The 15,854-nt window shown below is 39.8% G+C and overlaps 1 pseudogene; it reads left to right on the forward strand.

Moving 5' to 3' along the window:
* The first annotated feature begins 2,660 nt into the window (after positions 1-2,660).
* LOC102405435 lies at positions 2,661-5,275 on the forward strand (annotated as a pseudogene).
* The last annotated feature ends 10,579 nt before the right edge of the window (positions 5,276-15,854 follow it).

The raw sequence follows: 15,854 nt of genomic DNA on the forward strand, positions 1-15,854 counted from the left end.
TTAATCATGTTGAATTGGTTCATAATGCTTTTCAGGTCTACTATACTATTCTACTTTTATGAACATTCATTCAATTAATTTCTGAGTTTGATATTAAAACTCCAACTAAAAATCTTAATTTATCTACTTAAACAATTGTCACATATTGAACCATATGTAACTTTGTTCTGTATTTTCCAAGTCTCTTATAAATGTGTTATAATTTCATAACTTAAAAAAATAAAACAAAAGATTTTAAAAACTATGATTGTCACAATACATGTCCGGTGAGAATCATCTAGAAGATCTGTTATCCTCACTCCTGGAATGCTAACCTGTAGAGCAGAACTTTCTGGAATGCTGCCTGTGACTGGATACTCTGGCATTCAAAGGTTCATCTGGGAGTGACACAGGTTCAGTTCAGTCGCTCAGTTGTGTCCGACTCTTTGTGACCCCATGAATTGCAGCATGCCAGGCCTCCCTGTCCATCACCAACTCCCGGAGTTCACTCAAACTCACGTCCATCAAGTCGGTGATGCCATCCAGCCATCTCATCCTCTGTCATCCCCTTTTCCTCCTGCCCCCAATCCCTCCCAGCATCAGAGTCTTTTCCAATGAGTCAACTCTTCGCATGAGGTGGCCAAAGTACTGGAGTTTCAGCTTTAGCATCATTCCTTCCAAAGAAATCCCAGGACTGATCTCCTTCAGAATGGATTGGTTGGATCTCCTTGCAGTCCAAGGGACTCTCAAGAGCCTTCTCCAACACCACAGTTCAAAAGCATCAATTCTTCGGCGCTCAGCTTTCTTCACAGTCCAACTCTCACATCCATACATGACCACTGGAAAAACCATAGCCTTGACTAGAGGGTTACTTCCGTTCATATTTTATTGGTCAACTAAGCCACTTGGCCATTCCTGAATTAAGTGGGGGAGGGGTGAGGCACAGGCAGGAAGAATAATCTTATGTGACCATGAGAGAACCAAACATTTGTAAAAAGCCCAAATAACTTCCACAGTTCACTCCACCCCTGAGGAACACCTCCTTGTACTCTCTCTTCGTGATACTGAAGTATGTTGGTTCCCTTCCCATCTCCATAAATTGTCCTCTGTCAGTTCCTTTTATTTCTCCTTCTCCTATATGAGATCATTACTTAAGAGTATGCTCTTGGCTGGATTTTGTGTGTGTGTGTCTGTGTATATTTTAATTCTCTCCCTTAACTTTACCTGTAAAACTTTAATTATCAAAAGCTGTGGAGATAATCTCTTGAATCCCAAACCTATATTCTTCTTTTGGAAAATCTCCTTGCTTAAGTCATGACTTTTCTGTTTCCTTAATGTTCCAGGAATCAAAACATTCAATAATTTTATTCTTTTGCTTTTTTCCAACCTATCAATTTCCTTTTGTTTTCCTTTTTTATATTTCTTTGCAAACTAGCCTTTTTTTCTATAACCTATTCAAATAAGAAGTGAGTTCTGAGCTCAGACTTTCTATATATATTTCCTATACATAATTTGTTGATACACTTCAAGCTGGCTTATCTAAACATTCTTTTGAATGCATTTTTCTCACTTCTGAATCTACTTTGTATTTTTACTATTAGTGTACTTGACGCTTCACTCAACTTTCCTACGACCTCCCACAATGATTATTCTTCTAGGGAATATACATTTTTCCTTGCTTTTCATTCTCTGTAGTATCTAGCAAAGATTTTGCCATTGAGGTGATATTCATTTTTAAATATAATATGTAGATGTCAACACTCAATTGTAGATTAATCCCCAAGTGTTAATTAATTAGGTTAAAGTATATGTATTGAAAACATATTTACCACACCTTTTTCTCTTACCTTGAACTTATTGCCTAAGTTCTTAGATCTTTTCAAATGAATTATTACTGAGTTGTCTGACTCAGCTCACACCTTCCTATAGTTAATATTTGCTTTATGAATGTGTAACTTTCACTTAACTCTGTTAAATTCCCTGTGTTGATTTTAGCTCTTTTTCCAAGATTTAAAATGTTAATTAGAATAATGCTCACAGAGGTGAGATAAATACCCTAAACATTTAAGACATACCTATTAATTTGCTAAAAGAATCAAGCATTTTCATTTGGTAAATTCAAATCTATGGAATATTTATCATTCTTTTATCTTTTGCTTTCAGTTAAAAATAAATGTGCTGTTTGTATGCAAAATATATATATATATAACTACCATATGACCCTGCAATCCCACTTCTGGGCAAATACACACTGAAAACCATAATTCAAAAGATACATCCACACCAGTGTTCATTGCAGCACTATTTACAATATCTAGGAGAGGGGAGCAAGGTAAATTTCCATTATCAGAGGAATAAAGAAGATGTGGTACAAATACACAATGGAATATTACTTAGTTAGAAAAAGGAGGGAAACTGTGTCATTTGCAGAGACATGAATGGACCTACAGACAGTCATATAGAGTTCAGTATGTCAGAAAGAGAAAAGAAAATATCATATACTAACTCATGGACATGGAATCTAGGAAAATGGTATAGATGATCCTATTTGCACAGAGACATACACAGAGAACAAACGTATGGACACCAAGATGGAGGAGGTGGGGTGGAATGAACTGGGAAATTGGGATTGACATATGTGTACTATTGGTACTATGCATAAAATACATAAATAATGAGAATCTAGTGAAATGCTCAGGGAACTCTACTCAATGGTCTATGGTGACCTAAATGGGAAGGAAATCCAACGACAGGGGACACATATAAACATGTAGCTGGTTCACTTTCTGTACAACAGAAACTAAAACACTGTAAAGCAATTATACTGCATTAAAATTTAATAAAAAATAAGTAGGAGCAGCTCCTCCAAGGAAGCTGTGGCTGCGCTGAGGGAGGAGGTGGCCTGGGCAATGATCTAATCATGTCGGATAAAGATGATCTTGAGACTGCAGTGATAACTGAAGCAACTCCCATCCATGAAGATGAGAACTTCTCATCTTCTCAACTTCAGCCAAGACTTTTGAGTCAGTTGACTAGTGTCAAGTCAGAGTAAATCAGAATCTATAGCTTCTACTCAGAAAAGACCAGAGTCCAAATGTTCCAGTGACCTTGAGACAGAAGTTCTCCCTATTCGGGCATCACAAGCTGCAGGCCAAGAGACTGTTTCCAAAGATGTACCCAAGTCTGGATGGGGCTATTGGGGCAGCTGGGGCAAGTCTTTGCTCTCCTCAGCCTCAGGTAGGACAAGGTATTTCAAATGTCATTGAGAAGGCAGAGGCCTCCCTTGGAATCCCTAGTCCCAGTGAAATTTCAACTGAAGTCCAGTATGCAATAGGAGAGACAAATGCCAAAGAGAATGGAAAGTCCTCTCCAATGAGTGGGCCATTTGGGGTATTCTCGACCATCTCTACTGCTGTTCAGAGCACAGGAAAGAGTGTTATTACTGGGAGTTTGGATGCCTTAGAATTCATTGGGAAAAAGACAATGGATGTAATAGCAGAAGGGGATCCTGGATTTAAAAGAACCAAGGGCCTGATGAACCAGACTTCTGATCTACACTGTCTCAGGTTTTACAAGAGGCAAAGGAGAAAGAAGAGCTACAGACTTCCAATGAGGTTACCATGGAAACAGACAAGAAAATTCATTATGGGCTACCCTTTGATGAATTTCAAGGCCTTTCACATATAGAAGCTCTGGAGATGCTCTCTTGAGAAAGTGAAATAAAGGTGAAATCTATTCTTAATTATCTGAGAAAAATTAGAGACTCTAAAACTTGAATTGGAGCAACTCAAAGAAGCATTTTCCCTAGCAGAGTTCTATGAGGAAGAGGAGGAAGAGAAGAAAGGGAATGAAGACTTTACCAAAGAGAGAACAGAGCTATTTTCTCAGCTGCGTGTCTCCTCCAAACAAGAGAAACTTGCCAGGGCAAGAAATACAGCCTATGAATGGATCAGGACATCCCTGGCCAAACAAGTGGAAGAGAGGAAGAAGAAGAAAAAACAGTTGGAAGCAGAAAAACCTGAGCAAATCAATAACAATTCAATAGAGGATATCCATGCATTTGCAATCTGGAGCCTAGCAGAACTGACTGCCTGCTCAATTGAACTGCTTCACAAAACAGCTGCTCTGGTTCTGCATGGCTAGAAGCAGGAAGTAACAACCATAGAAAGGAGAAGAGCCCTTTGCCAGATGACAGTTTTGTTGTGTCAAGAGCTCTCCTCTCTGTCTAAAGAGTTCACCACCTGCCTAACAGCTGCTGGGGGTAAGGAAAAGGGTGATGTCCTTAATCCACTAATCACTAGAGGCATCAAACAGTGCTTCCTACATGCTGGATGTCTTTCAGTGACTTTTACCCGAATTGGAGATCTCTCTTATTGAGAACAAGACTGAGTTACCAGAGGCATGAACTTCATGTCCAGAAGCCTTTGTCCAAACATCGAGGAACAGAGAAGATTCTACCTAAGACTTGTGATGGCCAAGAAATGCCACTCTCTTCTGGTAGCCCTGCAGAAGTGAGGGAGAATGGTTATTTAAGTATATAAAAATCCTGGCAGGAGAGCAGGTTTGAAGGAAGTTTGTTGTCTGCACTGCTTGGCTGAAGTATTCAGGTCCTCACACTGCTCTTCCCAGTTGTTATAATTAATAAATTATTTGAAAAGAAACTTTATAGACAGTTAAAAAATAACTCTAGGTTAAAGTTAATGGGACACTCAGGTAAAGATAGTGGTCTTTGACAATACACAAAACACTAAAATTTTTGTCATGGATGTAATTTTACAATCCATGGATTTAACTGGTTGTTAAGCAAGAGGAAAAGAAATTTTTAAAAAAAAGAGGAAAAGGAATTCAGTATTCTGGAATTCATGTGCTTGATCTATTAATGCCATTTTCTTTCTCCTTTGTATAATAAAGTCTATGGCTTTAAGAAAACTGAGTATGTATAAATCCTGTAGTGATTACCCTTTATTACATGGATTCTTGTAACTGGTTAGAAATTTTCATTTACTCTTTAATTCTCAGTAGATATGTGGCATTGAGAGAAGCTTATAGAATATTTAACTATAGCAAAGTGCCCCTTGAGTTCAAATTGCTCTCCCATCCCACAATGGTAAGCTTCAAGTTGTAGCTGACCCCAACTCTACCAGATTCAAGACCAAGAAATGCAATTTGGAGAAACAGTTTCATGTGTGCAGATATTATGAGTTTCCAGGACGTTTTTCATGCATACCCTACATACAGGATGAATTCTGTAATAGCCAGCTCCAAAGAGTGTTGAAGCTCTTTCAGTCATTGTTTTTGTTGTATGAATATTGAAGTGGACTGTAGAGTCCCATGAAAACGATGTTCATGTATAATAGGATTAAGACACAGTATAGTTTCTTCATTCTTTTTTATTTCTTTTAATGTATTCTTTAGCATGTTTATAACTTTTATCCTTCAGATCTTAAGTCTTCTTTTGCTTTCTTCAGCAATTTAAAATACTTACAAGTTATCCTCTTCCTTAAAGCTATTTTGGTATCCACTCTTTTAAAAAACCGTTCTCCAACTTTATGGTTTTTAATGATTCAGGTAACTTTTGTGAGCTCTGCTCCATATCTTTTAAAACCTTTAAATAAAATGTAATAGTTCTTTCAGTTTATCCTTTCATTTATTTTTCCAAATGTAAGCCCCAATATCTTCTCAAACCAAAGAAATAGCAAAGCGAACCTATAACATAGGTTGATATCAAGACTGTTTCTATGTGTCATCTTATTTGGGATGGGGGAAGTTTGTTAAGCAAGGTAGATTTGGAATAAAAAGGTACACCAACATCAAAAACAATTAATAAAAAATAAATAAAAATCCAAAACTCATAGATACAGAGAACTGATTGGTAGTAGTCAGAGGAGGTGGTTATTGGTGGGGAAAGTAGAAGGTGGTGAAAAGGTACAAACTTCCAGTTGTACAGTAAGTCCTGAGGATGTAATGTATCTGAGTATAATTGATAACACTGCATTGCAGAACTGTAAGCTGCTAAGAGAGTAGGTCTTAAAATTTTTCATCATAGTAAAAAATCTGTTAACTTTATGAGGTGATGGAAGTTAACTAAACTTATTGTGATAATCATTTTGCATTATATATATTATATACATATTAATATATATGTAATCACTATGTTGTACACCTAAAACTGATGTTATATTCCAATTATATCTCTAGAACTAACACCCAAAAAAGATGTCCTTTTCATTATAGGGGACTGGAATGCAAAAGTAGGAAGTCAAGAAACACCTGGAGTAACAGGCAAATTTGGCTTTGGAGTACAGAATGAAGCAGGGCAAAAGCTAATAGAGTTCTGCCAAGACAATGCACTGGTCATAGCAAACACCCTCTTCCAAAAACACAAGAGAAGACTCTACACATGGACATCACCAGATGGTCAACACCGAAATCAGATTGATTATATTCTTTGCAGCCAAAGATGGAGAAGCTCTATTACAGTCAGGAAAAACAAGACCGTAAGCTGATTGTGGCTCAGATCATGAACTCCTTATGCCAAATTCAGACTTAAGTTGAAGAAAGTGGAGAAAAACCACTAGACCATTCAGGTATGACCTAAATCAAATCCCTTATGACTATACAGTGGAAGTGAGAAATAGATCTAAGGGACTAGATCTGATAGACAGAGTGCCTGATGAACTATGGATGGAGGTTCATGACATTGTACTGGAGACAGGAATAAAGACCATCCCCATGGAAAAGAAATGCAAAAAAGCAAAATGGCTGTTTGAGGAGGCCTTACAAATAGCTGTGAAAACAAGAGAAGTGAAAAGCAAAGGAGAAAAGGAAAGATATACCCATTTGAATGCAGAGTTCCAAGAATAGCAAGAAGAGATAAGAAGGCCTTCCTCAGCGATCAATGCAAAGAAATAGAGGAAAACAACAGAATGGGAATGACTAGAGATCTCTTCAAGAAAATTAGAGATACCAAGGGAACATTTCATGCAAAGATGGGCTCAATAAAGGACATAAATGGTAGGGACCTAACAGAAGCAGAAAATATTAGGAAGAGGTGGCAAGAAAACAAAGAAGAACTGTACGAAAAAGAGCTTCATGACCAAGATAATCACGATGGTGTGATCACTGACCTAGAGCCAGACATCCTGGAATGTGAAGTCAAGTGGGCCTTAGAAAGCATCACTACGAACAAAGCTAGTGGAGGTGATGGAATTCCAGTTGAGCTATTACAAATCCTGGAAAATGATGCTGTGAAACTGCTACACTCAATAGGCCAGCAAATTTGGAAAACTCAGCAGCAGCCACAGGACTGGAAAAAGTCAATTTTCATTCCAATCCCAAAGAAAGGCAATGCCAAAGAATGCTCAAACTACCACACAATTGCACTCATCTCACACGCTAGTAAAGTAATACTCAAAATTCTCCAAGCCAGGCTTCAGCAATACATGAACCGTGAACTTCCAGATGTTCAAGCTGGTTTTAGAAAAGGCGGAGGAACCAGAGACCAAATTGCCAACATCCGCTGGATCATGGAAAAAGCAAGAGAGTTCCAGAAAAACACCTATTTCTGCTTTATTGACTATGCCAAAGCCTTTGACTGTGTGGATTACAATAAACTGTGGAGAATTCTTCAAGAGATGGGAATACCAGACCACCTGACCTGCCTCTTGAGAAATTTGTATGCAGGTCAGGAAGCAACAGTTAGAACTGGACATGGAACAACAGACTGGTTCCAAATAGGAAAAGGAGTACGTCAAGGCTGTATATTGTCACCCTGCTTATTTAACTTCTATGCAGAGTACATCATGAGAAACGCTGAGCTGGAAGAGGCACAAGCTGGAATCAAGATTCCCTGGAGAAATATCAATAACCTCAGATATGCAGATGACACCATCCTTATGGCAGAAAGTGAAGAAGAACTAAAGAGTCTCTTGATGATAGTGAAAGAGGAGAGTGAAAAAGTTGGCTTAAAGCTCAACATTCAGAAAACTAAGATCATGGCATCTGGTTCCATCACTTCATGGCAAATAGATGGGGAAACAGTCGACACAGTGGCTGAACTTATTTTTTGTTTTTTTGTTTTTTTTTTTTTTTGCTCCATAATCACTGCAGATGGTAACTGCAACCATGAAATTAAAAGATGCTTGCTCCTTGGAAGAAAAGTTATGACCAACCTAGACAGCATATTGGAGAAGGCAATGGCAACCCAGTCGAGTACTCTTGCCTGGAAAATCCCATGGACAGAGGAGCCTGGTAGGCTGCTGTCTATGGGGTCGCATAGAGTCAGACACGACTGAGTGACATCACTTTCACTTTTCATGCATTGGAGAAGGAAATGGCAACACACTCCAGTGTTCTTGCCTGGAGAATCCCAGGGAGGGCAGAGCCTGGTGGGCTGCTGTACTATGGGGTCACACAGAGTCGGACACAACTAAAGCGCCTTAGCAGCAGTAGCAGATAGCATAATAGAAAGCAGAGACATTACTTTGCCAACAAAGGTCCATCTAGTCAAGGCTATGGTTTTTCCAGTGGTCATGTATGGATGTGAGAATTGGACTATAAAGAAGGCTGAGCGCCAAAGCATTGATGTTTTTGAACTGTGGTGTTGGAGAAGACTCTTGAGAGTCCCTTGGACTGCAAGGAGATCCAACCAGTCCATCCTAAAGGAAATCAGTCCTGAATGTTCATTGGAAGGACTGATGCTGAATCTGAAGCTCCAATACTTTGGCTACCTGATGCGAAGGGCTGACTCATTTGAAAAGACCCTGATGCTGGAAAGGATTGAAGGCAGGAGGAGAAGGGGATGACAGAGGATGAGATGGTTGGATGGCATCACTGACTCAATGGACACAAATTTGAGCAATCTCTGGGAGTTGTAATGGACAGGGAAGCCTGGCATGCTGCAGTCCTTGGGGTCTTCCATGGGGTCGCATGACTAACTGACTGAACTGAAAGGAGGCAAGACTATACAGTGCAGGAAGGACAGTCTTTTCAATAAATGGCACTGGAAAACCTGGACAGCTACATGTAAAAAATGAAATTAGAAAACTCTTTACCCACCATACACAAAAATAAGCTCAAATGTAAGACCAGACACTATAAAACTCGTAGAGGAAAACATAGGCAGAACACTCTCTGACTTAAATTACAGCATTATCTTTTTCGATCCCTCTCCCAGACTTATGGAAATAAAAATAAAAATAAACAAATGGGACCTAATTAAACTCAAACACTTCTGTACAGCAAAGGAAACCATAAACAAAACAAAAAGCTAATCCACAGAATGGGAGAAAATATTTATTAACAATGTGACTGACAAGGGATTAGTTTCAAAAATTTACACCCAGCTCATGTGGCTTAATATCATAAAAACAAACAACTCAATCAAAAAATGGGTAGAAGACCCACACAGACATTTTTCCAAATAAGACATACAAATGGCCAAGAGGCACATGAAAAGGTGCACAACATCATTAATTATTAGAGAAATGCAAATCAAAACTATAATGAGATATCACGTCACACCCATCAGAATGGCCATCATGAAAAAATCAACAAACAATAAATGCTGGAGCGGGTGAGGAGAGGAGGGAAATCTCTTATGCTGTTGGTAGGAATGTACACTGGTATAGCCACTCTGGAGGACATTATGGAGCGTCCTTTAAAAAACAGGAATGAAACTACAATACGTCCTAGTAATCCCACTAATGGGCACGTACCCTGAGAAACAAAGAAGAAAGAAAAGCTGCTCAGTCATGTCTGACTCTTTGTGACCCCATGGACTGTGGCCTACCAGGCTCCTCTGTCCATGGGATTTTCCAGGCAAGAGTACTGGAGTGGGTTGCTATTTCCTTCTCCAGGGGATCTTCCTGATCCAGGGGTCAAACCCAGGTCTCCCACATTGCAGGCAGATGCTTTACTGTCTGAGACACCAGGGAAGCCTGAGAAAACCATAATTCAAAAAGGCACATGTACCCCAGTGTTCACTGTAGCCTTGTTTACGACAGCCAGGACATGGAAGCAACCTAGATGTCCATCAATAGGAAAATACATAATGAAGCTGTGGTACATATATACAACGGAATATTACTCAGCCATGAAAAGAAATCAATCTTGAGTCAGTTAATCTGAAGTGGATGAACCTAGAGGGTATTATATAGAATGAAGTCAGTCAGAAAAAGAAAAACAAATATCGTATATTAACACATATATATGAACTATGGACTGAGGTTCGTGACATTGTACAGGAGACAGGGATCAAGACCATCCCCATGGAAAAGAAATGCAAAAAAGCAAAATGGCTGTTTGGGGAGGCCTTACAAATAGCTGTGAAAAGAACAGAAGCGAAAAGCAAAGGAGAAAAGGAAAGATATAAGTATCTGAATGCAGAGTTCCAAAGAATAGCAAGAAGAGATAAGAAGGCCTTCCTCAGCGATCAATGCAAAGAAATAGAGGAAAATAACAGAATGGGAAAGACTAGAGATCTCTTCAAGAAAATTAGAGATACCAAGGGAACATTTCATGCAAAGATGGGCTCGATAAAGGACAGAAATGATATGGACCTAACAGAAGCAGAAGATATTAAGAAGAGGTGGCAAGAATACACAGAAGAACTGTACAAAAAAGTTCATGACCCAGATAATCATGATGGTGTGATCACTGACCTAGAGCCAGACATCCTGGAATGTGAAGTCAAGTGGGCCTTAGAAAGCATCACTACGAACAAAGCTAGTGGAGGTGATGGAATTCCAGTTGAGCTATTACAAATCCTGGAAAATGATGCTGTGAAACTGCTACACTCAATAGGCCAGCAAATTTGGAAAACTCAGCAGCAGCCACAGGACTGGAAAAAGTCAATTTTCATTCCAATCCCAAAGAAAGGCAATGCCAAAGAATGCTCAAACTACCACACAATTGCACTCATCTCACACGCTAGTAAAGTAATACTCAAAATTCTCCAAGCCAGGCTTCAGCAATACATGAACCGTGAACTTCCAGATGTTCAAGCTGGTTTTAGAAAAGGCAGAGGAACCAGAGACCAAATTGCCAACATCCGCTGGATCATGGAAAAAGCAAGAGAGTTCCAGAAAAACACCTATTTCTGCTTTATTGACTATGCCAAAGCCTTTGACTGTGTGGATCACAATAAACTGTGGAAAATTCTGAAAGAGATGGGAATACCAGACCACCTGACCTGCCTCTTGAGAAATCTGTATGCAGGTCAGGAAGCAACAGTTAGAACTGGACATGGAACAACAGACTGGTTCCAAATAGGAAAAGGAGTACGTCAAGGCTGTATATTGTCACCCTGCTTATTTAACTTCTATGCAGAGTACATCATGAGAAACGCTGAGCTGGAAGAGGCACAAGCTGGAATCAAGATTCCCTGGAGAAATATCAATAACCTCAGATACGCAGATGACACCACGCTTATGGCAGAAAGTGAAGAGGAACTAGAAAGCCTCTTGATGAAAGTGAAAGTGGAGAGTGAAAAAGTTGGCTTAAAGCTCAACATTCAGAAAACTAAGATCATGGCATCTGGTTCCATCACTTCATGGGAAATAGATGGGGAAACAGTGGAAACAGTGTCAAACTTTCTTTTTTGGGGCTCCAAAATCACTGCAGATGGTGATTGCAGCCATGAAATTAAAAGATGCTTGCTCCTTGGAAGGAAAGTTATGCCCAACCTAGATAGCATATTCAAAAGCAGGGACATTACTTTGCCGACAAAGGTCCGTCTAGTCAAGGCTATGGTTTTTCCTGTGGTCATGTATGGATGTGAGAGTTGGACTGTGAAGAAAGCTGAGCACTGAAGAATTGATGCTCTTGAACTGTGGTGTTGGAGAAGACTCTTGAGAGTCCCTTGGACTGCAAGGAGATCCAACCAGTCCATTCTGAAGGAGATCAGCCCTGGGATTTCTTTGGACGGAATGATGCTAAAGCTGAAACTTCAGTACTTTGGCCACCTCATGCGAAGAGTTGACTCATTGGAAAAGACTCTGATGCTGGGAGGGATTGGGGGCAGGAGAAGAAGGGGATGACAGAGGGTGAGATGGCTGATGGCATCACTGACTCGATGGACGTGAGTCTGAGTGAACTCTGGGAGTTGGTGGTGGACAGGGAGGCGTGGTGTGCTGCGATTCAAGGGGTCGCAAAGAGTCGGACATGACTGAGCGACTGAACTGAACTGACTGATGGAATCTAGAAAAATGGTACTGATGAGCCTATTTGCAAGTCAGGAATAGGAAGCAGATGTAGAGAATGGGCTTGTGAACACTGCAGGCTAAGGGGAGGGTGGGAGAGACTGAGTGAGTGGTACTGAAACACATACGTTACCGTGTGTAAAATAGACAGCTAGTGGGAAGCTGCTGTATAACATGGGGAGCTCAGCCCAGTGCTCTGTGACGACTTAGCAGGGTGGGCTGCGGAGCTGGTGGGGGTGCAGGTTGAGAAGGAGGGGATATATGTATACTTATGGCTGATTCATGCTGTTGTATGGCAGAAATCAACACAACACTGTAAAGCAATTTTCCTCCAATTAAAAATAAATTTTAAAAAATTATGCTTAAAAAACTAAAAACAGTTGCTGTATGATTCTGCAATCCCATTCATGGGCACATATCTGGAGAAAAACATGATCTGAAAGGATACGTGCACCCCAGTGTCCACTGCAGCACTGTTCACAGTAGCCAAGACAGGGAAGCAACCTAAATGTCCACTGACAGAGGACTGGGCAAAGACTATGTGACACATATATTCAATGGAATATTACTCAGCCATTAGAAAGAATGGAATAGTGACTTCTCTGGTGGTCCAGTGGTTAAGATTTTGCCTTCAAATGCAGGAGGTGAAAGTTCAATCCCTAGTCGGGGAGCTAAGACCCCACACGCCTTGAGGCCAAAAAACTAAAACATAAAACAGGAGCAATATTGTAACAAATTCAATAAAGACTTTAAAAATGATTCAGTTTTTAAAAAATCTTAAAAAAAAGAATGAAACAATGCCATTTGCAGTAACAGTGATGGACCTACACATTGTCATACTGAGTGAAGTCAGACAGAGAAAGACAAATATATAATGTCACTTATATGGGGAATCTAAAAAATGATACAAATGAATTTACAAAACAGAAACAGATTCACAGTCTTAGAGAACAAGCTTTTGGTTACCGGAGGGGAATGGATGGGGGTGGGGGGCGTGGGGGTGGGGAGGGGGTGGGAAGGATAGTTAGGGAGTTTGTGATTAACATACACATAATATTATATATAAAATAAATAAACAATAAGGACCTACTGCTCAATAATAAGGAACTCTGCTCAATAATATTTAATAAGCTAGATGGGAAAAGAATTTGAAGAATAGACACATATTTATGCTAGCTGAATCACTTTGCTGTACACCTGAAACTAACACAACATTGTTTATCAAGTAAACTCCAAAAAGAGATAAAAAGTTAAAAAAATTAAAAAAAAATCAGTTTAAGCCATAAAGGAAATTTATCAAGCACAGACATTACTTTGCCAACAAAGGTTCGTCTAGTCAAGGCTATGGTTTTTCCTGTGGTCATGTATGGATGTGAGAGTTGGACTGTGAAGAAGGCTGAGCACTGAAGAATTGATGCTTTTGAACTGTGGTGTTGGAGAAGACTCTTGAGAGTCCCTTGGACTGCAAGGAGATCCAACCGGTCCATTCTGAAGGAGATCAGCCCTGGGATTTCTTTGGATGGAATGATGCTAAAGCTGAAACTTCAGTACTTTGGCCATCTCATGCGAAGAGTTGACTCATTGGAAAAGACTCTGATGCTGGGAGGGATTGGGGGCAGGAGGAGAAGGGGACGACAGAGGATGAGATGGCTGGATGGCATCACTGACTCGATGGACGTGAGTCTGAGTGAACTCTGGGAGTTGGTGATGGACAGGGAGGCCTGGCGTGCTGCGATTCATGGGGTCGCAAAGAGTCGGACACGACTGAGCAACTGATCTGATCTGATCTGATCAAGCCCCAAGTAGCTTCAGGCACACTCAAATTATGAGATTTCAGTCATGTCATCAAAACTATTTCTCCACACTCCATCCCACCCCCAATCTCTGACCTCTGTTCTGTGACCTCTTCTCTGTGGGAAGGCAAAACATTCTCTCCAGATTCTATTCCCAATGGTGACGTAAGTCAAAGAGCTGGAATACGTCTGGCAAGAACACAGGACCTATGTGAAGAAAACTGTAAAAGACGTAAATAAATGGAACAGAAGTTCATGTTCTTAGAAGGGAAAATGCAATATTGTAAACATATTACTTATTTCCAAATTGATTTATAATCTAATCCCATTCTATTCAAAATCCTAAAGAGAAGTCTTGGTGGATTCTTTATTAACTGGTTTTTAGAATTTATCTTAATTCACAAAAATAGCCAAGGATTTTTTTTTTTAAAGAAGAATGGTGGAGGAGATAAAACTATAAAACCAGATGCTCAAATATGCTATAAACACATAGTAATTGAGACAGTGCTATTAGTAAAGAAAAAGATAAGTCTATGAACTAGATAATACATTCAAATTAGCTAGGAAAAAATGGACCATCTATAAACAAGGCTGAAATACTACCCCAACTTTTCTTTTAGAAGGACTATGTCCTACTTCATGCTGCTACCAAATGCAAGTTCATGTGCCCCACACACAGTGAAGCCAAACAAATCCAAATGACAGAGTGTGGAGCACAGAAAGACTTATTGCAGAGCTCTACAAGGAGACAGGTGGCTCCTATCCTCAAGCCTGGAACTTCTCAGAGTTTCATCAAAGCACTTTTGAAGGCAAGGTGAGGGAGGGGCTAGGTTAGTTGTTACAAACTTCTTGGTGTGGGAATCCTTTGTTCTTGCAGCTTCCCACATAGGTCAGGTCATGATGGTCCTGTAAACCTCCAACAATATAGATATTATTCTCTGTCTTGCAACTTCTTAGCTATATATGAATAGACTCTTAAAAGTCAGAGCCCTGAGAATAGGCTATCTTGTATATTTCAGACAGTAGGCAACACCCTTTTACAAGAAGTGCAGAGGCAGCCTGACTAAGCATTGGCAACAAAGCACAAATGTTAGTAAAAGGAACAGATCAAGCATGGAGTCAGATTTGTTCTTCCCTACTACATACTACATTAAAAAGGATTCCAGAATGGATCAATGACCAAGAACATAAAATACTTTCCTTGTAATCCTGGGATAAGAATGACTTTCCTAAAGATGACAAATACCACAAGCTATAAAGGCAAAAGCTTAGGATGATTTAATACTGGCAAGAGTGTGAAGAGCTAAGCATTCCCTGACCTGGTGTAAGTTTGGATTGGTAGAACTTCTTTTGAAAAGTAATTTGGCAGCAGCTAAATCTTAATACATATCAACTGTGACTCAATCTTTTTCTAGAATTCTTTTCTGTAGACATAATAATGCAGGGCTATGCACATATACAAAATCCATGCAATATTGTTTCCAATAGCCCATAAAGGAAGAAACACCCTAAAACACAAGGCAATGGAAAGTTAAATCAGCTTATCCTGCCATACTGAACAAGTCAGAACAGAAAGCAGAACTGCATGTTCTGAAGAGAAAAGGCTCATAAGATGAGGCAACAAAGCAGGTCCAATTGTTTATAAAAGGCAAGTAAAGTACTGGCCAGGAAGGCCTAGTGGGACACTGCAGTTTTTTAATTTTATAACCAAATAGTTAATATTTTCATTGTGTCAAGACAATTTCAAGCAAATGCCAAATGGAAGACCAAGCCCAGGAATGTAAAGAGGAAACAATCTTACAAACAAGAAGGGACACCAAGACAGCGGTCCACTCCAGCCACGCTATCAGTGGCCATGACGGGGCAGCCAGCACCATCCAGA

Source organism: Bubalus bubalis, chromosome 11 (assembly GCF_019923935.1).
Source record: "Bubalus bubalis isolate 160015118507 breed Murrah chromosome 11, NDDB_SH_1, whole genome shotgun sequence".
NCBI classification, from domain to species: domain Eukaryota; kingdom Metazoa; phylum Chordata; class Mammalia; order Artiodactyla; family Bovidae; genus Bubalus; species Bubalus bubalis.